The sequence below is a fragment of the Zootermopsis nevadensis genome, unplaced genomic scaffold (assembly GCF_977971745.1).
Source record: "Zootermopsis nevadensis isolate Lab colony 2312 unplaced genomic scaffold, Znev_1.0 Znev_ptg000027l, whole genome shotgun sequence".
Lineage (NCBI taxonomy): Eukaryota > Metazoa > Arthropoda > Insecta > Blattodea > Termopsidae > Zootermopsis > Zootermopsis nevadensis.
The window spans coordinates 2,509,291-2,535,875 of record NW_028259159.1 but is presented as its reverse complement, the minus strand read 5'-3'; the positions used below and the strand labels follow the sequence as shown (position 1 = coordinate 2,535,875).

Here is a 26,585-nt window from a genome sequence, read left to right as displayed (position 1 = left end):
CTAACCAAGTTGATGCAATCAACTATGATACAAGAAATATGCTTAGACTACTTTTCAGTTCTCTCTTAATACTTAAAGACGCAATTCTGCCGTAGTGAAGTGCCGTTTCGCCATATTCCGAGGAACCAAAGCCAGCATCACGAAAAAGAAAATCAAGGTAGATGGTCCATTCTTCTGCTGTCGTGACAGACTAGCGTTATTTTTCTTCCCGCTGAGAGCCTTGTTATCTTATAGTTGCAGCTTTTGGGTGAAACTTTTTTAATAATCCCAAGTTTCTCTGTCTCCTTCCCAACGTGTGGATAGAACACAGAAATGCAAGTCTCCTTCTCTCTTCCAATATACAGAGGTACCAACTGTGATTAAATGTCACATGGCTCAGCCTCTACCAAAAGTATATTGTGTTTTAAAACAGAATTACCCTATTATTACCTCTTCTTCGAGTAAATGATCACAAAGCAAAAAGAAGATAATAGAACTGGACGGTGTGTTCAAATGGATAATATTACACCTTCTATTATTTTAATAATTTTATACTCTTACTGAAATGGAAATGTCAGTACAAAACCACTTCATTTATTTCGATTAAATTTTATATGGAGCATATGTACTAAGCACTGTCTGGTATAGACACTATAATTCATACTCTGCTCATACATAAAGCAAAAGTCACAAGTAAATAAGACTAAGAAATGGATCAACGTAGAAATGAGAACATAAAATAATAATTTTTTAAGTTGTGCATTTAGCGTGTCAATGGTGGTGCTTAAAGCAGTGTTTAAACGTTTTGTTTTAAAAAGGTAAAGTTGTTCCTGGTGCTTAACGAAGAAAAAACGTCATTCAGACTTATGGAATAGTGGGAATCGAACACCGGCCATCTGTTCCGGATCCTAGTTACTACGTTCTCTGCGCTATCCGATCTTCCTTTGACCTTCAGTTTATTCGTGGATGTATGCAGTACAGAGCACAGGGAAGAGTGCCTGAGAAGTACCAGTCTTTACAAATCCCGGCTAGTATTAAAGTTCCGATAATACTAGAAATGGAGCATATGAAGTCGACTAAAACAATAAAACTGTAAGTGGCATTACGACACCACACGCTAAGCGAGCGAAGGGTATTTTCCGAGGTCCAACCCACCGACAATAACTTCCGTTAACCACATAACCAGTACGATTTAAGTGACTTTGTGCAAGCAACCGAGAATATCGCTCCTCCCCCCGACTCTCCCCGTAATTCAACATCCGCGGTCCGCTATTATTTTGTTCTGAAGTTTAGAATCTAAGCAGTTCAGTCGATGCAAAAATTTATTATTCCTATTGGCTGAGACTCTACTGTAAAACACTCTTCATTACAGAATTATTATAAATTCGGAAAACTCACCAGCTGCCATGACGTGCTGTCATCAAAGATCCATCTGCTGCCATCTGCAATCTGCAACAATGAAAACCAGTTTAACGCAAACAATTCGTTATTCTGAAACTTTAATGAGGCGGAGTTTTTTTAGAGAAATTTCACAATTCCTATATTTGTTTGGTAAACTACTAAACTGGTTAAAATCTGAAGGATACAGGACTGCTACAGGCACGAAACAAAAAAAAAAGCGTGAATTTTTCAAATATATTTGCGGAATAATTCCTATAATAAGCCTATAAATAAATGGAAGTTGATTGGTTAACAGGTTAGACATTTAATTAATTAGTCATTTATTTAGGAAGTAATATATTGTCCAGTTATTATATTTGTTTGAAAAATAAGTCACTTGATCACTACTTGATAGTAAGTTACCAGCTGTTTAACCATCTCATTAATTATTAATTCACCAGTTAAGAAATCATTTCATATGAATAAAATCAATTGGGAAAGTCAGCTGCTAATCACAGTGGCCGCGCGGTCTGAGGTGTCAGTCGGGGGAATGTGGGTTGATATCCTACTGAGGACATGGATGCATATCAGCGATTTTCTGTTATGCTGTCCTGTGTAGGCACAGGCTTTCGCCCAAATTCAAAAAGGCCTACTAAACACATGACAGAGGGTGTGAGAATCTGGAAATTCGCTCCGAAACTCAGAAATCGAACGCATTTAAGAAGAAGTTAAGTTAGTTGCTTAGTAACACCAACAAGCTTCGCAATTAATTTAGTTAGTAAGTAAAGTGAGTTAGCTGGTTAGACAGGCAGAGACCAGTAAGTTAAAAATTCAGCCACTTAGTGAGTTTGCGGACAGTGTACCCTGGCTGGACGATAAGACAAATGAAGCGAATGTGTAGAGCAAATGATTCTCAGAACAAAGATTATTTTTCTGAATAGTTAATCTTTGTGATGGAGAAATTTTTTATTCAGATAAGCTTTGGCATCGAAGCGTTAGTTTTAACGCCGGTGATTTCGAAATGGTCTACACGTACTACTGCAAAGAAGAATCAAACATCTCCTCCAGTATACTTGTGTTATGCATTCGCCTTATGCTACTGAAACTTCTCCGACGCACATGTAACGCAAATAGTCTACATCATTCCACAGGAAGATCATACTAACATTCTGCATAAAAAGCGTACGGGTTAAAAATCGGAACAATTTAAGCATTTGGAACTTATCACCATCTTAGCACGTTTAATTAGATTCGTAAATAGCCCATCTGTGTTGTGCGCAAAGCGTATTTCATTTACTGATATTGGCTGATTTGATGTTCTAATTCTTTAAAGCACAGTGGTAAATGTACATATCACATGCTGTAACATTCAATAGATCTGGATTTCGTCCACAGGAAGAGCTTCTGGATTTCGCATGGTTCTCGGAATACACGTCAATTATATTTTAAACAGCTTCATACAATTGATCTTTGTAATGAAGAAGAGCTTTCCTTGAGGTAGAAAATCAACAAATTAATGAATTTATATAAATTACAGAAGGTGTAGTAGCTTGATTCCCTGGTCCCATAAAGATACATATTTATTGCTGATAAAACCACTGCAAGTAGTCGAAGTATTAAACGGCAAAGAATTAATTCCCTCATTATATTTAATTACGTATACAACGCATCGAAAAAGTTTCCGCAGACATTAACGATATAGTCTATTTTTTCTTTACGCCATGTACTCAAGTTTTCTACTATTAGCCATTTTTATAAAGCTCGTTAAGTTCGATTTGAGTTTAAAACAAGCGAGGGGAACAGTACGAATCAAAAACAATTTCCTTTTACTTATTTTTGCTAAATTTCATTTAAATAATTTACGCTCATGTTTATTCTTTTCAGAAGAAAATATGCATTAGAGGGCAAATAGCAATGCAGACACAGTCACTCAACTAGTTATCATTTTTATATTAATTTAGTTAAGTATTCGCCATGCTGTAAATTATTTTCAATAGCAATCGCAATCCTTCATGGATTCAGAATATTTCATGCACTTATGTAACAGTTTTTATACGACAGTATATATTTCATGTTATGTTATATTTAGATTTCATTCAAAGTAGGCATTAAGTTCAACCGATACGAACCAGGATTAAATTAACTCTTTTACGTTTAGCGTAGAACCCCAATACCAAATTTAATCGAAATCCATTCAGTAGTTTCTGATGAAAGTCATGAGAGAGAGAGAGAGAGAGAGAGAGAGAGAGAGATCAAACCAGACATTTACACTGTCAGTTGCAAAAATAAAACAAAATCATTTCTTTAAGCTCCTTTCTCAATTCCGGATAATCGCAGCTTCGTGATAACTGTGCCGTTAGCTGGGGAACATAATCAGTTTATTTCCGTGACCTCTGTTAGGTTGTTACGGGACAAATGTCTTCCCATCATCACATGACGACACAGATTAATTAACGCTGACCACTTCATGTCGACACTATATGGCAGAGTGAGATAGCAATGTGATGTCATCTCGGAGTGATTCGTCTTGGACAGGAGAGGGTTGGGGCTCAAGTCGGGGGAGGAAGATTGATTACAGTGTAAACACCGGGCACTGCATCTCTTGAAGGATGCATTAATAAGCAGACACAGAGGGCGGCAGAATGTGTACTCATAACTGGCAAGCATTCTGCCACATTCTCACGAACAGCAATTACGAGGTGCTTTAACGCGTTAGTCACCAGGTTACCCGACATGAATATTTCAATTTTCTGCTCTAAAGAGGGACTTTTATTTTTAAGCGTGAAATATAAATTACAGAAGATCAAATATTCGTCCTTCTAAATATTTCATTAAAAATACTCACACTTTGGGATTGAGACTTGGAAAAGTAGTTGAAAGTAGGTCCTATTTCAGTTTCATGTTTGTGAGTGTAATATAAACTGTATAGATTTGTAAATGACTTTTCTCATGTTTAAGATAAAGGTGCGTTATTTCGAACGTGTTTCTTCATGAACAATCTGTAAACTAACTTCATGAAGAAGAGGTCATCTTAAGAAGCCAATAATCAGTTAGCGATCAGAAAATCCTCAACCTCTTATGGAACCCAAAGGTTCATGACTGAGTTCACGACATCCCGCCACTGGTCCCTATCCTGAGCCGGATAAATTCAGTCCACGCTGTCATATCCTGTCGTTTAAAATCCATTTTAATATTGTCCTCCCAACTACATCTAGGCCTCCTAAACAGTCTCGTCCTTCAAGTTTTACGACCAAAGCTCTGTATGCAACTCTCACATCTCCATTCCGTTCTAAACATACGCCGTCTCACACTTCTTGATCTGATCACCGAAAACACACTAAACAAATGCGATTTCCCGATAATTCACAAGGCAATAAAAAGTGATATGGCGAGCTGAGATAACAAGCTTAGATAGGCCTACGCAGCACATTTTATTGATTGGAAAGTCGATGGTGGTCTTCTGGGCCGTAACGCCCTGTGGACTTGTAAGAAATTCAAACATTTCGGAGGAATACACTGCCTACATCCTCAGGGCTGAAAAAGTCTAACATCAAAACTCATTTCTTCATCTCATGATTTTCACTTTTAATTCATAATCGCGTAATATATTCAGCTGTAATCATTCTATGTGCGTAACTATGTTATCGATCGAACGTTTCACACGTATTTCTGCGATTCCTTTCTCCTTAAGTCTATAAAATATCAAGCTTATTTCTTACTTAATTCTTATGACGAATGCCCTACAGTGTGTAGTTACGAAATGAGTGACAGAAGCCTGTTAACACAGTGGAACCTGTTGTCGAACGCGAAGCGAATCGGACGTCAGCAAGTGTAAAGAACGACGCAGCTGTTGGGCATTGTTCCCTTACTGCACATGGCCATGTGATAAAATTTGAATATGCCATTATAGTCGGATCGTTAGCTAATGGCCAGCCACGAGTGAAGGAAGAGAGCCATGGGAACGCATAACGAAACAAAACCTGCCACTGGCCTCTTTTGTAACCGATCGCCAAGCGATGGGGAAAAATTCGGTATCGGTCGTGCTAGGGGACGGAGTTACTTTCACAACACTCCTTCCCGCCCAAATGTCTGGAATGAAGCGATGCCATTTTCTTTTAGAACAAATATATCCCGCACATACGCAGGTCTATACGCAAATCAAATATTTAATGGGTACATAAATAGTTTTATTTTCTTCCAAAAGTATCTGTGCTGTATTACATCGTCAGTTGTTTATTTAATTGAAAATGCAATAAGTTTTGTGTAAGTCATGTGTGACAATAAGTTTGTTTAATTTAACCTTTCTAACCGAAGTACGGAGGCGCATAGAACTTCCGATCAAATGTTGAACGAAAAGGCGTGGTATGTGACAAGCTGGACTGTCAGAACTCAGTTTCACCGAAATACGTTGAGTACTTTCTCAGAGTAAAGGCGGACGGACAAGCAGATTTCCCGGCCATACATCAATGTCATGCATGCTGCTATAAAGCCGTGAGATGCGGGCTAACTACGTTTCCCTTAATGACCACATTTGGACGCGTATATTTACATTTAATAGTCTACAATGTAGAGTGATGTAGGCAAATTTCTGCATGAGGAAGATACCGGAAATTTTATCACAGCTTGGGATATTCATGCCGGCGATATTTTACACCTGTTTGCGAATAAAATTTTGTTCGCATCTCATCTTCCGTCGCCCGATATCTCGTATCCGTGTAGGTTGTATAATTTAATGTTAATTCTGTGTATCTGCGTTCATCCATAAGGATATACGGGGTGTTATTTTTATGCTTTAAACCATCGTGTGAAGGGGGATGCTCTGTTATACGTGCCGAGTTTCATTTGTTTTGCGAGCCGCGCGAGTCATTTGTCACGTTTATCGCCATAACGTTGTCGTTAGAGGCCCTCTGTTTCCGCGAGCTCATTATTTCTCGGCGAAAATTAGAACTGCTACCGCAAGAGGAAAAGAGCTTCCGTATTATAAAAAGGTGTCCGCAGTAGGATGTAATGTTGGTTTGTTAGTATCCAACCAGATTAAATACCTGCTGTTACCCCTGAAACAGGAAGTGTGTAAATTCTACCTTAATTACATTCTCCACCGCCAGGGTGGAAACTTGCACCACGACACCCGGATTTTTTGCTTTTTAAAATATTCCCCCATAAAGAAACGTAGATACCTGAGGTTTAGGGATCCATAATTTTGTTACATAGTCGCCATAGTTACATTGTTTTGTGCCAGTGACATCAGGATTTTGAATGTCAGAGAACTGACCTATGATAACATTTTGATGTTGGTCTCCTGGGCTGCTACGTTATGTATAATCGTAGGCAGATACCACCGGTTTGAAGAAACACACTGTTTCCATCTTTAAGGCTCATAAAACTGTACTTAAAATCCTTTATTAATTTTTCCAATGGCAGACGTTGACACAAGCTAATATTCTTTGTTCTCACGTCTATGGGTCACAATTTCTTTACACATAATCATATTATAAAGCACTGTGTTCAAAATCCACTCTTCTATTCCAATGACAACACAGATTAAAAGTAACTGAAAACTTTGCAAAGAAAACTCGACGTGTCTCTTTTACAGAGATCAACTGGTTAATGCTCTTCAAGGAAATAAATATTGTTTACTCTGAGAATCATAAGAACCGCATAAATACACTGTATGAATAAAATGCAACGTTACTTAATGTTAAGGTATGTTTTACATACAGTTACTATTGGCCTTTAAAGTCTTTTGTCCGTGTCCGAATGAGAAGACTGATGGACAGACATATGCAGGTTAGTAATTAGACTTCTTATCCATCTACAAGACTCCAAAAAAAGGGGTTGGAATTACTACACTTTCAGTGAAGAGTACGAGTTTCTAAGATATCGTCTGCAGGATCCATGACCCTGGCGTAAGAACGAAATCGAAAGAGACAAACGAAGACCAGAGATGAAGGGAGGAGCTGAAAATGTCTTGAATGTTGAAATGTAAGGGAGAAAAAACGCAGGAGGAGGATATTAATGAAGAGGAACGCACAAGCAAAGATAAAGCAATAATGAAATGTCCCAGTCAGTTTATAAAAGACGAATTATGGAATTTATGCAGGAGTGACATACAGTAAACGTTATTTGCCTAATGATTTAACAGCGGCTGCTTCAGCGACGCACCCTCATTTGGCGCCACATTAAAATAGCCTCTATTTTATATACATTGCATTAAGAGGTGAATTCTGTTAGGCGAAATTAAAACACTGCCGATAACAGGAGCCGCGCTAGACAAGGATCGGGTCTCAACCGACATTAGAATCGTGGGTTCGAATTCCACTCAAGGTATAGACATTTATTTCGCAGTCTAACACTGTTCTGTTCTATCAAGAGAGCTCTTAGTGATTACTGAAGTAATAATAAAAGGAATAAGGAAAATCAGTAACTTTCATTCAGTAAAGTTTATGCTCTGTCCAAGATTCGATTTAGGAAAATTCCTAACCTGAGTACTCATTCTGCATAGCAAAAAACCATTACGGATTCGCGAGACAAAGAAAATATGATCTGCGGCTTACAGGTCGTACATACATTCCCTGGTACTAAATTTCGGGAGGTTTCTGAATACAGCCCTTTAAATGTTTCCCTGAATCCCTTGCCACGATGAAGCAACTCGGTTGAAACTGCAACTGCAGTCTTCCAGAACATTGACTTGCAAAGTAGCGGGGTTTCTATCTGCCAGAAATGATTGATGATGCTAGTGACAGAGTAACTGGGCCAATAATATCCCCTCCCCTCCAACGTGTCACGTGTCTAGCGGACTTCCATACGGCTTATTAACCAATACAAGCAGCCCAGGAATACGTCTGCCTGCAGGCGATGACATGTGCACCAAGAGATCGTGCCTTGAAGCTGGTTACTTGCGCGGAACATAAGCTGAAGACACGCAGTAACACTCCATACTTGTGTTCGGCGATACTCGGACTGAATGCCACCCAGGTGACTGGTTATAGTGACAGTAGCAGTACCTCCAAGCAAGCCATAATCGCCTTCTTCCAGATCTTTAACTACACACCGTTCACGGCCAACTTCCCATATCATCCGACGTTACACATCATAGACAGTGAAGCAACCTAACAAGTAACAAATAGTGAAATTATTCGTTTCTTTAGCATAGCTGAAGTCCTCTAGACCAAAACTGTGGCTTTCGTATAACGTATAGACAGAAGTAGGCACTTCTTTCATAAGCTACTGATGTGTGACAACATTTACATCCCTCACTTTCTTTAAAATATGCGGAAGTGCAGTATGATAAAATAAGCATTTAACGCGTGCGGTCCGCGGGCCACAAATAGGGTATGAGCACCAAACACTGACTTCCTAATCTGTTACACAGTTTACTTTTCAGTGTCACAGGTTAGATCACGCCAGGGTGACCACCCACGGGGCTAGAACCAGGAGGCTTGACCGATTAGGGCCAAATCACCTCTAGGGTCTGCACACCATGGCGAAACCCTGAGGTCGTATCCACAGCCTTCCTTAAGGAAGGGCTTGCCACTCCTGTCTGTCGCGACTTTCACCACACCGTCGAAACACAATATTGCAACAATGGTCACGTTTCCTATTGTTACATTAATGTTTTAACCGCATTGTTGAAACAAAGGTCTCGAGTCACATAATTGGAACAATTACCAGCAGTTACACATGACTTATCAATACAATTTACATGAAGCATCACAAATTAATCTTCCTGTTCTAACACAGAAGTCGCTAATTGCTGTGTATTGTATATTATCCCAAAGTAAATAAATACTAATTAATCACTTAATTAAGAGGTTAGATTAAATCTGTATTTATTTTGCTCTCGTGCCAATAAAATAATATTTAAACAAAAATAAAATTATACACGTTGCACACATTTCATTACTAAACAATTCTACACTCCCATGCAAAAAAACAAAAAACAAATCTAGCCCATTTGGTGTAAAATATATGGATTTTCTCTGAATATGTCGTGAGCAGGTGAATCAGTGCCTAACAGAAGGAAATCTACAAATTCAATAATTTTGTCACAAGACGCATTTCAGTACAGAAGGTTCTTCTTGCTTGGCATAGACCCCGGTTGGTTGGCCTTTGTAATCTATCCATGCTACTATGTGAGTGAAATGGAGACTTAACATTTCCTACATAAAACATTCGTATGAACATGTGCTAGTTTCACACAGGCTTCGAGTTTATCAACATGGGAACAACATAAAAACATGGAAGGTGACATGCAATAACAGTATCCATAACCTTGCAATACACGTAATTTCCAACAAATGACGACACATGTGAGGCCTGAGGCTGTTGTGCATAAGATCCATAGGGACTACACTGACCCACATAAACCTATGCATCCATCATTCAAGAATGACCCTTACATGACGCAACGTCCTGTATCAGTGATGACTGCCTGGCGAATATCTATGCCACATGTCGCAGGGCTGAACAAATATGATCAGTGGCACTCAGCCTATAGCCCCGCCGTTCATGCAATGTACTGAGTCCTCATTTAATTTTACACAGTCCAAGTGTTCAAGTTTACATGGGCCGGTGTTCAAATCTCGACCCAAAGACAGGCTATTCTGCCTAAGGTTCTCGTCCTTTTCTTCAGACCCTCTAGGTAAGCGTCGGAATAACACCTTAAATTAGGCCACGACCGTTTCATTCCCTTCTGAGCAGTCTTAAATGGATCAGACTCTGAAATATTAGTAATTGACTAATTCAAAGAAGCATTTTCCATCCCGAAAAACTGATAATGGCTCGAATGGTCAAAGAATGACCACTTTTTATTGAACTCGATGGCTCATCAGCGTTCCAGAAAATCTCGCAACTTTGACTTTATCCTGCACCAGATGAATCCACTCCACCTCCTCACGTTTAATATTATCCTCCCATCTGTACCCGAGTATCGCAAGTGTTATCTTACCTGTAGATCTTGTGACTGAAATAAATTATGAAATTAGAAAAAAACATTTGCTCGACCTCATAATTCAAATGAACGCACCCGAGAAGACACTACCTGAAGATAAAAAACGTAGATATTCCCAAGTGTTACAAACGAATGCATAAAGGAGAGATTTAGTTCCGCATCCTGACGAGAAGAGCCAGCACTGGGATCACATATTTGGACCTCCTTTACAAGTGAGTGGAGTGAGGTGGTTATAACAGCCCTACAGGGACAGCACCTCACAGTTGCACCCTTATCATAAAAGGGGGTGGGGGTTGTGAAACAGCTCCCAACTGAACTCTTATCAGTCCAGTAGGGTGTTTCTCTAGGGATGAGGATGGGTGGATTTGAGGAGCATATCCCCTCCCTAATCACAGATCCACCCCCCAACCCCCAGTCATAAGTCTCTGGAGACAAGTCGAGTTGTACAGCTTACACGGACGACCGAACAGTTATCACACACAGCATCGCAGCAAGAGTGCCACAAGTCAGTTTTCCGAAGAATTAAGCGGATTCGAGAAAAGAGGAACCCCTGCCCGATCCAGTTCCCTACGAAATCTGACGCGTTTACTGGAGCTGCTCAAGGAAAGATACCGCTTTGGAGACATAGGCACTAATGAGAGGAAAATATTAAGGGGAATACTAAATACATAGAGTGACAAGGTGTATTTGATTCATCTGGCTCAGGACACGGTCCATTGGCTGGCTGCTGGGAACACGGTAATGAATATTCGCGATCCAAGGGATTAAAAACATTTCGTCGGTAAACAGACAATTTATCAGCTTCGCCAGAAGAATTCAGCTTCCAACAAAGAACAATAACTTTAATGTCACATACAACAAGCGCAAGTAATTTGCGTAGGAAGCTGTTTTACTCTCGTTCTAAACGCACATTAACATCAGGTTAGTGATGTCATATACCGTTGTTGCAGCCAACTTTTCACAGACCCCGTGTAACTTTTACGCAAAGCAGAACCGATGTCGATTTGATGGCTAGAGAAAGACGAATGCATTTTATAATCGTTCCAGCGATCAGGCATACTGTAACGGGGGTTGGTGTTTTAGGGAGTCGAATTTTGTGAGGTTGGGGGAGAAGATTTCCATAACGATACTGCAGTGTGTATTGTCGTGAAACTGACAACAAGGGGTAGAGTCTAAATCATGTTGTCAACTCAATATATATATCGATATCATTCTGTCTGATTTACAGTACCCTTTTCACGATAAGCGAGTCAGTCAAGTATGAACGCTAGACAGTTAAATTCTCAAATATCAAACTAAACCCTATGAACGCTGGGATCTCGATTTCGACCCCGGTCGGGGCATGGACTCAGGCCTACCCGCTGTGTTGTGCTGTACTGTCCGGCTTGACATGTAGCATGCACACATCGGAATAGATAAGCAATTCATACAAAGTTTTAGGTTCAGTACCAGAAGAGAACATGTGAGAATGATATTAAAATAAATCCTAAAGAAATAGGAGTGAGGGTGTGTAGTATAAACAACATTCATAGTTAATGTGGTTACAAGATAACTTATATTAATTTCAAAACAAATTCATTGGCGGATGGAATGGAAAGAAAAATCGTTAGTAAATGCAATCCAGAGAAATTCTGTTGCTTGAATTCCACGTCGACTGACTGCGTCTTAAGATCAAGTAGTCGCCGCATTCCTAAAACGTAATTGTACGAACAGAACTAATAGCAACGTTTCGACACAGGAACTCATTAGAGTTTTACCAGGCGTGAAGATAAGATGGGAGAGACATTAACATTTGTGTTTGATTTTTATATCCGGACTTGTGGTAATTATTTAAGCTCCGGATCGTTCTTCTTTTACCATATCAGTGGGCACTGTTCATTTCAGGCACGCCTCTTAGGCTGTAGTAATGATAGGGTGCACGTACTTCTGCAGCTACCTGGTGGGACGCTGCGTCGTGACTACTCACATCACAACAAACAAGTGCGCACTCCGCTACAGAATGTTCTGTAGTGTTGTTCACTATCCACGTCACATAGGATTAGTACTCTGCCATACGGTGAGTCATAATATGGGTCATTATATTCGTGAAAAACCACAAGAATTCTGCCATAGGGCTCACTAAAAAAGAGGCACTTTTCTCAACTTATTACGAGAGTCAAATATTCTGCTACACGGTGTGTCATAATAGGTTTATGTACGACTATTGACGACTCCATTATGAAGTAATAAATTTAGCAGGTTCTGTAAAATGGTAACATATCTTGGTTTGTGTTGCGGCAGTATCCGGTTTGAATCTCGACAGGGATATCGGCTTTGTTGTCTGAAGATTTTCGTGACTTTCCCCAGCCTACGAGGTGAATGTCGACACAGCAACTTAAAATAGACTACGATCCCTTACATCACAGTCGTTTCCATTTCACCACACATATCAATCAAATAAACAAGTGACTTGCCTCCAGTTTTTTTACATTCTATTAGTAATTACTATATTAAATTACTTAGAAGGCTGTTTATTTAGTAATATGCGGCGCTAATTTAAATTGAATAAATTGACTATTTGAAATAACAATGTTAGTCTCAAATGTAATTTTAATAGTGTTATAGAATACCAACTATTTCCCCCTATTGAGAATTTAAGATACTTCGGTAAGAATGTATGCGACTCTCATTTTTATTCTAAACATTTCCAAGGAGACTGTGACGGTAGAAGTAATACGGAAAGAGCCTAAAACAATAAATGCCTCCTGAGAGTAAGAACATGTTTGTGCTTCTTTTTAAGAGCAGCAGTGGTGCCGTCTAGCTGTATTGATCCCGATACAGGCGGGCTGCGCCATCTTTTCGTTTTTATATAAGTTACATCTCATCTCGACTGCAAGATCCTAACGCGAGTCTTTGCCTGTATGTGATACGCAGCACAAGACTAAGCTGACTAACTGGACTAATTAAGTGCATGACACTGGGTCTTCTTGAGACGTTGACAGTTATTTATCTATTCAAGAAATTCTCTTATTCCTTAGGGTAACTAGAGACCCATTCTGTCTTTACAGTATCCGCCAACTATTACTTTCTATTCTGAGTCAACTCACTCCGATTGATAACTTAGTACCATACAGCTCGAAGATCATTTTAATATTGTCCTCAAATCTACGTTTACGTTTACGTTACCATAGTAACATATTCGCTTGAGGTTTTATAGCCAAACATTTGCATGCGTTTCTTATTTCTGCCCATGAGTGCCCCAACAGCAGCTTCTTGATTTAATCACGGGAAAATAAAGCTCCAAATGACGTAATTTTCTCGAACCGTTAGTCACTTAATCTTCCTTTATTCTAGAACGCCCTCAATTTATATTCTTCCTTCACAGCAACAAACCAAACTTCACACTTTGAAAACAACAGACAAAATTACCGTTTTATACACAGTTGTAACTGTTCCATTTTAGACGGGATACAGACATACATAGGACACTAATACGTCCGAGGAGTATTTAACGATTTCAATTGAAGATGCGAACGAAAAGTAAGCAGGTATTTACGAAGAGTGCGCTGTAATTATACGAGTTTAACAAAAGCTGGAATGTGCCCACAAATTTTAGTAACACGCTCCAGTACAACATTTTACAAGCATGTGTTCAACAGTTTTCAAGTTGTTCCATGCACAGAAAGAGAAGGACAGACAGACAGGCAAGGCCAAGCTAATAAGTGCATTTTTGCAACTTTTCATTCCTAACGCACCTCACGAGTCTCTAACAAAACTTTCAGACACTATTTATAAAGCTCAGTAATTTCAAATATCATATTTAGAGATACAGTGATTTAGCGGGTATAGTCATCAAATGGGAAACATTTATTTTTCACCTCGGACAAAAATTAACATTAAACATCACGTTTTTAAGTGTCCTGTGATTATACAAGATTTAAAATGTGGACGAATGTTTCCAGCATGCAGTAAATGTAAATATACATTTTGCACACTTCAATCGTTATAATTAGTAAATCTATATCTACCTTCTATTTTAATAATACTGACTGAAGCTTCCAGGCATAAACGATCCAATTACTGCTGTAGTAAATAAATGACAAGTTTCAAACACTTGTACTTGTAATTTTCATAATTAGTTCAGATGGCGGTTATTTCTACCAAACTATCAGGCTGGGAAAAATCAACAAAATTTCACGCAAATGTAAAGTTGCCTATCAATGTTGTTGTTACAATCAGCAGACCTACCGCTGCATGTTGTGCGAACTTTGATAAAGTGACTCGGACATGGACAACCCTATCATCGCCGTAGCAAATGACTCCATCTAAATGCATGATGCGACGCGACGCCCAGATTGTATGACCGGCGTCGTCAAAGTGTAAACCAACCCCTCGCCTGATTACCGTTATCAATCCCTGGAAGCGCCCCCAAACATGTCACCGTCTTCTTCATGCGCAACGTTTCCTCCCGTTGGGGGTTCTGGACGTGACACTCATCAGTAGCCTTGTTTCATTCGTGTGGGGCCTGCGGACCGAGCCCAGCTGGTAGCTATTCTGATTTCTTCCATGATCCAGAGTCCTAGAGAAACTGGTCGTCGTTCAAATAGTGAAGAAATTTCGCTCATCAAACATAATTTTACGGTTCATTACCGTGTTCACGGAAAATAGTCACTGTTATTTGTTCTGAGCCAGATACATTCGGTCCACACTCAAATTAACTGTATCACAAACAACACATTCCAAATTTTATAATTTAAACACCAGACAACCTTCTTAGATTTACATAAGATTGTTTAATTCATTCATGATTATGTCACAAATTATCAAACCGCACTAGTACAACTATATTTATGAACACGTCGGCTAAATTCATTCCAATTTCCGTATTTATCCATGACATTAAAACTCTGAATATTTGTGTCACCTATTATAGAGAACATCCTGTCACCCATTATCATGGTATAATCTTTGGTATCGTCAACATCCCGGAAAATTAGGTTTACGCCTACTTACTTTTATTAATCTGTGCTCTATTACATTTTGAAAATGAATCACTGTAATATGACCAAGAGTTCATCATGGCTTCCTTGAGGTGTAATGCTTTGTGTCCTTCATTTTGCCTGCTACAAGTGTTATTCATTACGCCATTCTGTGTCATTTTGTTTATTGTACGCAACCAGTGTGGACTGTAATTAGCATTAATCTCCATCAACGAAAGACGGCAGTGTTAAACGTGTGTCTGTTTTACGGTGGACTTTACCTGTGCATGTGTTCTATGTGGTGCTTAGTGCAAATACCGATTTATCATTTATGATCGCAACATTCATGATCTCTGGTCATTCTGTACAAGAAAAAGCATCCTGGATAAGTACCGCACACTCGTACACATTGTGCTTGATGCTAAGAAGCTGAAGCCAAGACGGCAAGCAGACGTACACGTATCGGCAGGCACAATATTTCTACTCTGAAGCGGTCATTTGCTGGGATCGTGTCCTGCCCGTCCCTCTAATACAAGAACCACCACATATTATTATAAGTTATAATAAACCTGGTAGCTGTTCCATCCCACTCCGTGAGCAAGTAGATACTGGACTTACAGCAACAGCCGCTCATGTCACAGCGAACTCCAGAACAAGTTTTGAAAGCTGATAGTCGGTTACGTGGGCAAAAACTTTCCCGTCTTTTACGGACGAAGGATTTAATAAAGTGGTCACAATAGTCAGCCTAGATCCGTAACTATTCAGATTAACGCAGTCCGCACCGTCGAACCGTGCTTATCTAAGATGCATTTCAATGTTGTTATGTTACCCATGTCTAGCTCTCCCACGTTCTCCCTTCCCCTCTGGTATTCCGACTAATATTCTGTGTTCATTTCTCTAGTTTTCTCATCACGCCTGACACGTGTCACATCAGTCTCATCTGAAAATTTGATGACGAGTACAAACTATGAAGCTCCTCAAGGTGCAGCTTTACCCAACCAAAACAGAAAAACAGAATTGTAATGGCAACAATTGAATACCAAGACGAACGAGGAGTTCAAAATCGCAAAGATTGCATCTGAAACAGTATATGGAATTTGCCATTCTTCGCTTGTCTTAAAATAATCGACGTCAGAGACTCTTCCCGACTTAAAGTCAATACACTCGTAATGCATACACACTGCTCATCTTCGACAGCATCAGTCTCACATCAAAATAATAAGAACAACTTGAGCATTTATGACGCGAGACGAACTTAATGGCCCGCTCTCTTAGTGCTGGGAGTTAAAGGCGTTAGCATTTGTAGAAATAAGTTAAGGTATATTTAAAGATGTAATAAATGAAGCACATAACCACCAAATTGACATGATTATACTCTCCACTACTGCATATCCATCATAAAGGCTGCTATTAGCTATGTCGTATCGATAAGGATCCATCGCGAAACAGCGCAGGATCTGAATAAAATTTTATTACGTAGACAATAACTTGCATGCAGCGTATTCTCTTGTGAGCTAGACCCATCTGAGCGGATGTCGATTAACTTTTGTTCTTATTATAATACTGTAGCGGTAACAATGGGTCCGCAATGATCACGTAAGCGGGACTTCGCGGCTTCTGCTTTCGCGCCGGTTCCTTGACTTGAATACAGCGTGTGTCGAAATATCAGTACACAGACTCAACTTGCTATATGTAGAAACAAGAACAACACTGCTGGAAGACAAGAGTTGTGGGTTGAAAATGAACAGCCGAAGAAGAAACAAGAATGATAACGCGTACTTTGAAGTAGCTACAAATCTATTGGTGAGAGATCAAATTAACAGTACAGATACTACGATTCACAGAGTCACAAATTAAACTTTAACGAAGTGATAGACAAATAGTTTCCTTACATTAGGTTAAATGTTAAGCATATGGAAACACGATTTAAACAAAACGAAACCATAAACCGGTGATAACGTGGACCCTGATTTGAAGTTATGACACCGTGCAGATTTGGGCCGAAGTTTCTGGAAGCCTTATTGTCTCCGTCTTCTTAAAAATAAAGATAGTTTCGGAGATATAACCCACATCTATAAGGTGCTATGATACGTAAACAGTATCCACATAAAATTTTCTTTAAAAAAACCGTGTTATGAAGCAAGATTCTTAATTTATATGAAGCAGGGATTTCAGTGACTTTATACTAACAAAAATTAAATTAAAATGCCAACTCAGAATGTGAGTTTTCTGTATAAAATTCCTTCAAAATATATTCAATAGTTTTGAAGATGAAACATACGTATGGGAACGATCAACCTATTATGCGTTCATAATCAGAACCGGACACTTCACATTTCAGTCCACCGTACGTGAGGACCTTCTAAAAGTTATTTCTCATTTCCTAAACCTTTATGGCTTATACTCTTTTACCCTGGCACAGGTGAATTTATGGCGAACATATAATGAGATGCATGTATGTGTACGTAAATAAATATATGAAGGGCACAGAGAAGCTGCATGGCTTTCACCTAAGTATAAATGCCCTACGAAAGTAAATCTGCTGTAATATCTTCGAAATATACATAAGAAAGGGTAGGGACGATACACTCGAGGGTTTCTTCATTTCTCTTTTGCGCGAGGGGTTAATGTGTACTTAGCGATCGGCGGAGTGATATTAGAAGATGAGACCCCTGAGGAAACTACATAGGAAAGGAAGGAACTTGTATTTTGCTATGGCAGTAGGCGATGACGCCGAAGAAATATCTGCAATAATTCACTGCACCTAGATACAAATAAAATAGATAAGTGACGTGCATTCTGGTAAACACAGATCGACGTTTCAGAGAAGCTTTACTGCCTCCGTCATCAGGGTAATGACTACAAGAATCCAGAAGACAACCATCTTCATACGTGTCCCCACGAGAACCTGAAATCCAACCTCAATTAATAGAGGCTTTAAGAACAGGATGTCTGATCTTCTGGAATCCTGAAATACATTACGGCAGCCCCGAGTGACCTTAACATTTGCCTCTTAAATTATGTGTTACTAATCTTGCGTAATGTTCCATACCAGAACATGAAATTGGTCTATTTATTCTATACGGCCCTGCTAACGAATGCAGAAAAGCAGTTACAGCTTACCATAAGATACAGAAATTAAATTAAACACGATCATGTGTTGGAATGTATGGAAGGTCACATACTGAATTTGGTTGGAAAAAAACCAGTCCATATGACCAGACGCAACAGAGCACAAAAAAGAAAGAAAAGAAAGAGAAGCTGTTACGATAACAACGACGAATTGCAGGGGTTTTCATGCGCTCGCCATTTGTGTTCTTCCCTCTCGCTGGAACAATTTTTCTAAAATGGTAGTACGCAAACTGAGGTTTACAAAACAAATACTGTGTTCCCAGTGTAAAACTAAGGATATAACAATAATGGTGACCTACATAGAAGGACTGAAAAATTATCACCAATATTCATGACGTATTTAAAGTCCACAATAATTATTTCAAAAACACTGTGTTGTCATAAAGAGGGCTACACATATTAAAATACTTCCCCCTTAATGGCAACGTGCATTTTCTGAAACACTAAATAGACATATATATATATATAGAAAAGACGAAGAAAAGAGGAAAGAAAAATGTGCGTAGCAGATAGAAAGATGAGGAGGAATTAAGAGAGATGGGGAGGAAGATAGAATGGGGCTGGTCCATGCACGGTGCAGGTCGTATACCAGAAGCTGTTTAATCTGTGTTTCCGTGGCAACCACGCCGTTAAGTCAAGTCAGCAGCACGAAAACTCGATCTCACACCGTGAGGACATACAGGCACTTCAGAAAACGTCAGCCACTTTTTGAGAAACAGGTAAAAAAATTCCAGTCCTTTGAGGAAAGAAGTGGTGTTTAGACGTGCTTAAAACTGCCCTCCCCTAGCTAAGTTTTATCATCTCAGAACCTGTATGGATGGAATGGTTATTGAACTTTGGTCTGTAGATGTGACGAACTCAAATTATTACAGTACGTCATATGTTATGTAGCTCGGAGGAAAGCAATCTCAGATAGGCTCCAAATAGTTCATGAGATAAAGTACGTATGTTATTGAAATGGTTATTAAGTGACATTTATATTCAAACTATAGAGTTAATTCGTTATTGCTCAGCTGGAACTCTGTTATAAAAGGTTTTATTGCCTACCAAAGAGTTAATTTTCGAATCTGCTAAGAAGCAAAACTTTTCAGGAGAGCACGTCAAAAGTTTCTTGTCAAAAACTAGTTATTCTGCATTATGTAATATGGTCTATGCTCAACCATTGGTAAATGTATTCTACAGCAGGTTACGGAGAAATTACAATAGAACAACTATATTTTATTTCAAAACAAAACTGTGTCTTACTTTTCTGAAAAAAAATATTTTTTTGGCAGATTCGCAATTTTACCTTAGGGACCACGATACAATGAAAGTATATTAAAACATTGCAAACTACAAACAAACCTTACACTTTAAAACAGAGAAAAACATTTTAATATTATCCTATCATGATCGCCTAGTTATTCGAAATGGACTATTTCATACAAGTCCTCCGAATGAAATTTTGAATGCAATTCTCATCTCTCTCGTGCGTGCTATTTACCTTGCTCACCTCATTCTTCATTTGATCATCTAAATAATATTTGGTAAGGAATACAAATTATGAAGCTCCTCACCATGCATACACAAATTTCATATTAAGGCACTACTGAAAAATGTTACAAAATAATGCTTAATAAACCGATACCAACTCTAATTTTGGAAATGTTTCTTAAACAAAGCATCGTGATTTTGTTTTCGGCGATGTTGCTATCATACATGAAACAGCATATCTGCCGATATGGCCCATTTCGATCGATTCATTAATTACAAAATCATGTGCAAAGTAAAATATCGTAGTTCTTCGAAATCTTTAGGCGAGAAGAAACAATAAGGAAATTAGTTTAGAATTTCGATAAAAAGAAATATGCTGTATACTATCAAAGTAAATTATTCTATGACAAGGAAATGTGTGTTTTTAACAGATAGTATTGCTAAGGATTTTAACAATATCCGCACTATACAATTCAGGTAATTCAAAAAGCGTATGTTATTGAAATAGGTAGTTTGACTGAGAGTGAGTAAAACCGTTCTATGGAATCAAAGTATTGGTCGTACGGAAATTTCTTCTTGAATTTGTAGTTTCGAGGATAAACTGATAAAAATTATAGTAGAATATAATAATATGAAGTCGATAACATATATGTACATAGAAAGTAGCGTTGTTACGAATGTAATAAATTTTGAAGATCAATATTCAATATTTATTACATATTAAACATATAATGAGTGGAAATCGAACATGAATGGGGTACGAAAAAGGAAAGTGTGTCGTTTAATGGGAATGTGTATGACTCTCTTTTGAAACAGACAATGTGTAATTTCGAAAAGGAGAATTTTTTTATCGAAAGTAATATTTTGGGATGCACTATATCCGCACAAAACTGAGTTGTATTACGAGAATAAAACCTTTTTTTCGATCGAGCACATAATAATTTGATATAACAGAATTCTTTTGCAGCACATAAGTTTTCATAATGTGGTCTACTACATGCAGTTTTTTAGATCGAACATAATGACATCTGAAATGAATTATACTTTAATAATATAATATTCTAAAATGTAACTAATAACATACGCGGTATATAAGTCAGCTAGGCGTACTTTAAGATAGTTATACGTATGTTATTGGAACCGAGAGTATACTTGAAATCGAGCACAATTTTTCTCTGACTTATATTACGTTTTTGAAACCGGTAATATTGTAGATTCAGTCCACTATATATTCTGGTTTGTATTCATCCTGGAATGTATGGAAATTGAAATATTTGACTAAAACAATTATTCTGATTAAGACGGTCATTTTTGGAATCGAACTCCTGATACGCTGATAGCTGAGATGTTATTGGAACAGGTATTAGCGTGGTGCGGGTCGAGTTATCTCGGGGACAATGCAGGGGGCTGCTGGTGTTGGGGGTGAGAAATCTATGCATATAGATTGCTTATTTTCCAGCCTGCAGCCTCCATGTACACCGAGTGGCATGGCGGTCCAGCGAATAGGACACTCGCGTCCTGTCAAAGTAGGCCAAAACACCTTCACCATTTAACAGTCAGCTACAGTGCTCCTGGTTCGGACAACAAAACACACTACTGCAAATACTAAATAGCTTTAAATTATTTAACGAGGTTCTATCAACCACAAGTTTCATATAATGATGTATCTTTTTTAAAAATTTAATACCTATCAAGTGCTAAAGATATTTCCTACAGAAAATGGTAAGATAGTCAGTGAGTGAGTGAGTCAGTTTGCCTGGTACAAGGTTTCGAATGAGATGTGAGGATGAGAATTTATAATTAAATGAAAAGAATGACCAAAATATAAGGACTTATTTAAAAATAACATGCTGGCATTTATCCGGCAGGCCGGAGGAAATCAATCTAAATGCAGTTTCTTTTGATGGAAATTTCCATATGTACTTGCTAATTATGCGATGCGATTCAAATGGTATTAGGCTATAGACCTATATAGAATATTGTCTTTCTAAGAATAAATGCTATTTGTCCTGACAAGTGAATTCCACGGTATAAGGTGGAAAAATTATCCGCAGGTTAGCAAAAGCCGTTTATTCATAGCAACTGGGATTAATATTGGACACGCTCTTCTAATGAACAGTTGCTCCTATTCTGTCGTTTGACCTAAAAGCGATTCTATTAGAAGTTCTACGGTCATAGAGTCGACCACCCTATCGAATCGTTACATAAACGCACAGAAACCATTACTTTCCAAGAATTGTGTGGAACAAGTCGGACTCCGGGCCGAGAATCAAACCCAGGTCCTCACAAACACGCAGCGGCAATACTAAATATCCGACAGTAGGATGTCGAGTACAATCACAGCTTTGTTTTAGAATCACATCACGAGTCCGTATTATTCCAGCAGCCCAAATTTCGAGTGGAACTGAGCGTACGAAGTGATGCAAAAGAGTGAGAGAGATAGAGGGAACTGGGAACATTTGGTACACGGCGTGTAGATAGGCTAGGTGAGATGAAACTAGAGCGAGAGCGGATACTGCAACTCATTCAATTCCTGCCTTCTTCTTATTATTATTCTCCTCCACCCAACAAATATCTACAGCTTCTATTATTTTCGTTTACAGAGCCCAAATCTATTTCAGAACTCCAAATAAAAAATACATTTTTCACATATTCATATGAATTGTCAGACTTATCTCGACTGTATCAAAGTACTTGACAATGGAATTCTGAATACTGTTATTATGGTAAAGACGTATTTCTTCATATCAATTTACAAGTATAAAGTACGAATAGCATACGCTGTCACTATGGTAACTGATATTCGTATAGCCCGTGTGGTGGAGTTTCGGTGAGTAGATCATTTACTTGGGAGTGTCTTTTTTCTTGCATATAGCAATTACATCTTGAAGACGTTTCCTTACTTTAAACAAAAAAATTAAATGAGACATTTTTATAAGTGAAATAGAGTTCGGGGTCTGCTGGGTGAGAACCTCAAATCTCTTCTGAAACGTCACGAAGCAGAAGACCGTAAAAATAACAGTATCAAATAAAGAACAAAGCTTACACAAAATCTTAAAATCTCGTGCATTACTCGCATTCAATAATAAACTAATCAAATTGAAATGTTTGTTGAATGTTTTCTGTTTTTATTTTGCATAAACACTGGTACTTTATAGATCATAAGCCCCTGTAACGGCAGGCAACTTCTCCGACACCTACGTGTTGCGTGACAAAAGAAATTAGTTGCAGGGATTTGTTGTATGCGAACGATCTATTGGTTTGTTTAACGAAACTTTATAACCTCCTTAGGGCATATGGCATCGAATGCCAAGCTGATTTTAAATTTTTAACGAAAATTTTAGTATCTAAGAATAATCACATTACAACTAAAGAAGACAGTTGTCTTGCTAACATTATTTATCTGATTTATCACACAATGAGTCTGCAGACTTTGCCAAAGACTGTATTTATGGCTTTCGTATAATTCTGAAAACAGAGATTGGTAATTTGGGCTGTAACGCCAAGCGGACTTGTAGATACACACCAGCGTTTCAGAGGTACATACCACCCCCATCTTCTGGGCTACATTTATCATAATTGAAGTTAACAATGTGTTCTAATGTGTTTTAGGCTACATATACTAGTTCAATATAGTTTTACAATAAAAATCTGAGTCACCTTATGAATATATAGTAACTGCGAAAGCCCCAATGATGCCCAGAGTTTTGAAAGTAGCGGGATTGCGTCGCACTGAATCGCCTTTTCGCTAGCTATTCACAGCCTGCAGAGAGTCAGATTACACGTTAGTCCGATGGCAGACATGCATCGTGTCTTGCAGTTGCCCACTGCAGTTCGCGTAAAACCGATCGTGTTTCCGCAATGCTGTCTTGGCAACTAATAAAACAGCCTGCGGATTATCCCAGTGCAGCGTTCTTACGCGAGGGTAGATGTAAATCGAAAGAAAAGAATGAGACGAAACAAAGAGGTGCCATGGGACGAGAAATAAATGAATAGAACATTGAGTAATTGTTCTCCTTCTCCCTCAAACATTGAAATCCCATGTGGGCAGATTGCTACTGTACTGCTGTACTCCACCGACTGCTGCCTCGTTCACGTCTTTGCTGCAAGAATGGCACGAGTACGACTAGCGACAGAAACACAGACGACGACTAACTCCACGGACAAGTGTCGTCTTTAAAAAGCGAACAGCCACTCGGACAGTCAAGAAATGTCCGGCCTTTGATGGAACCCAAAAGGATTCCTTATCCTGAACCAGACGAATCCACTCCACACCTTCCTGAATGACAACGAATGTAGTGCAGTGTAATAACATTTACGTGCCAGTAGAGAGGCGTTAAGTTCACGGTAACCCTGTGAATATACTTAATATTGCGGCATCAGATTTGTATTCCTTCGTGTTGGCGATCAGAGTTTAATGCTACAATTAAATTGCAGAATACGTTAATAATAACGATACAGCTCACACAACCGGTAAGGAAATTTGGCGTTGATTTTTTTAACAGAAACTCCAAACTACTGACAAAAAACTGTGTATTTTATAACATGAACCTATAAAATCGTCTGGATATATATGAGAATTACGATCTAATCCGATGTATACAGGCAGATAAATAGATAGATACGTGCATAAACATACAGATTTAATTATCGATGGTAGGATAAATGTTACTCTACCTTCCATAGAGCTCTAAAGTCCCATGCCAAAACCAAACTTTCATTTGAAGCCTCTTTCGCAAGGCTTTATGGACACTAACCACCAGCCCGCTGTTGTGGCACATAGTTACAGAAACCTACAACAGCAGCCTATGTGAAAGGTTATACACAAGAAAGCACAATATAAATATTACTTTCACTGTGAAAAAAGAATATCTGCATAATTTTCCTTCTAATATTGTGAATATACAACAAGGTATAATTATAATTTTATTGCTTTAATACCCGAAGTATTAAAGCAGAAATCAGCCAGCATACGACAGCAAGCAAAGCTGTAGCCCGAAACCCAAAATTTTGCTTACTGTCTGTCCCCTACGAAAACTGAATGTCTTTAGCTCCCTTCTGCACGACAGAATCAGTTCCCTCGAGACAGTTGTGAATCTCGGCGCAGTGTGCACATGTCGGCCGCATCGATACCAGATTAACGTATGTAATACACCCATTACTACACACAATGCGACTAAGATTATCATAAGAAAGACGAACGTCCCACGAGACTTGAGTTAAGACCACAATTTTGTCAACAGCGAGGCCTGGATGAAGTCGGATTGCTACCGCTGACTTCAAACGCCTTACTCGTTGCAATAATTAGTTCAGTGACCACTCCATCCTCCCCGTGTGTTCAAGCACAGTTCAGCAGTTGCACAGAACGTGCTGTGGAACAGAGCAGCTACATTAAGTTCATTATTTCCGTGCTCCTAATATTTTCCGTTCTTTGCTTTCCCTTTTTATTTATTTCTTTTTCTCTCTTTATTCATTTGTTTTAATTTATTTCTATTATACATCCTTTATTTGCTTCCACTCTTGATCCCTCCTTCACTCCTTGGTTTCCTTCCTTTTTTAATGCCTTCTTACTTTCTTCATTTCTGTCTGTTCCTATGTTTCCCTTCGTTCATTCCCTTCTATCCTCTGCCTTCTTCCGTTCTTCCATGGTTTAAATCAGAACAGCGTATCGAGTGTGTACATAACATGGCGTCGAATAGAAAACCTAAGCAACAAGACAGCGCACCAATTGCTTCTAAACTGTGGAAGTTGTTTGTAAACAACAACCTCGAGATTTAAAGACGTATTTTCTTATCAACACAAAACTTTTGTTAGTTCTCTACCTTTCTATAAAACAAAAATGTCGACGTAATTTATTTAAAAAATGTACCATCTCATAAGCTTCAGAAAATAAAAATAGAAGTCGGGTTCACCCCTCCAGAGGCATGAACCAACTCTTCAAACCTACCCCAACCACCATACGAAAAGACGCTGTAATCTATCTTAATTTGAAGGTCTACTAACTTCATTTCAAGCAGTGAAGTACTTTTCTTCCTACAGTGGCGGGTTCGAAACATGCACAAAGATATGGCACAACGTAGTCGCAGAATCAAATGCGAGTTTTCTTTGTATTACGATAAATAAACACAGCGAGATATATTTCGGGTACAAAACACAGGCCTAATCTTAACGCGATCTAAGTCCACGTTTTATACAACTTTCTGTGTTACAAGTCTTTTTAAGAAACTGTATCGAACTGAATTTAGATTCAATCGAAAAGATGTTTATAACTGGTGTGCATTAAGAGTAAATTCGCCCCTCAAGCTTTAGTTTTTACCCAAATACTAATGTTCAGTCACACCCGTCGAGTAATTTCGGAAATGAAACATGGTGAGGGACAGACAGCCAGTCCACCTCTTGACGCCCTCGTGCTATCACTTCGTATATTCTCAATTAATAAAAACCTAAAAGATAGGACAAAAGAAAGATCGAAAGACACATGAAATCGGAACAGGCAGGAAAACACCTTGGAGCGCAGAAGAATAAGAAACAGAAGTCTGACAATATTCAATCCTATATTCATAATTATTTGCATGTATTTGAAAGAAAAAACTATGAAATCAGGTGTAAGAAAAAGACAACTACAAATCTCTATTCTTCATCACGTATCATAAAATACAGAGAATGATCTGTTCCGAAGAAAATCATGATATCTGTCGGATTTATCCACACAA

General features: G+C 38.6%; 1 long non-coding RNA gene across 1 annotated transcript in view; it reads right to left on the bottom strand.

Moving 5' to 3' along the window:
• Positions 1-26,585, bottom strand: part of LOC147872457 (uncharacterized) — a 213,432-nt gene that overhangs the window by 173,627 nt on the left and 13,220 nt on the right. Inside the window, exon 2 of the long non-coding RNA XR_015537217.1 lies at positions 1,378-1,428. This is a non-coding gene — a long non-coding RNA (uncharacterized LOC147872457). The remainder of the gene's footprint in view (positions 1-1,377; positions 1,429-26,585) is intronic.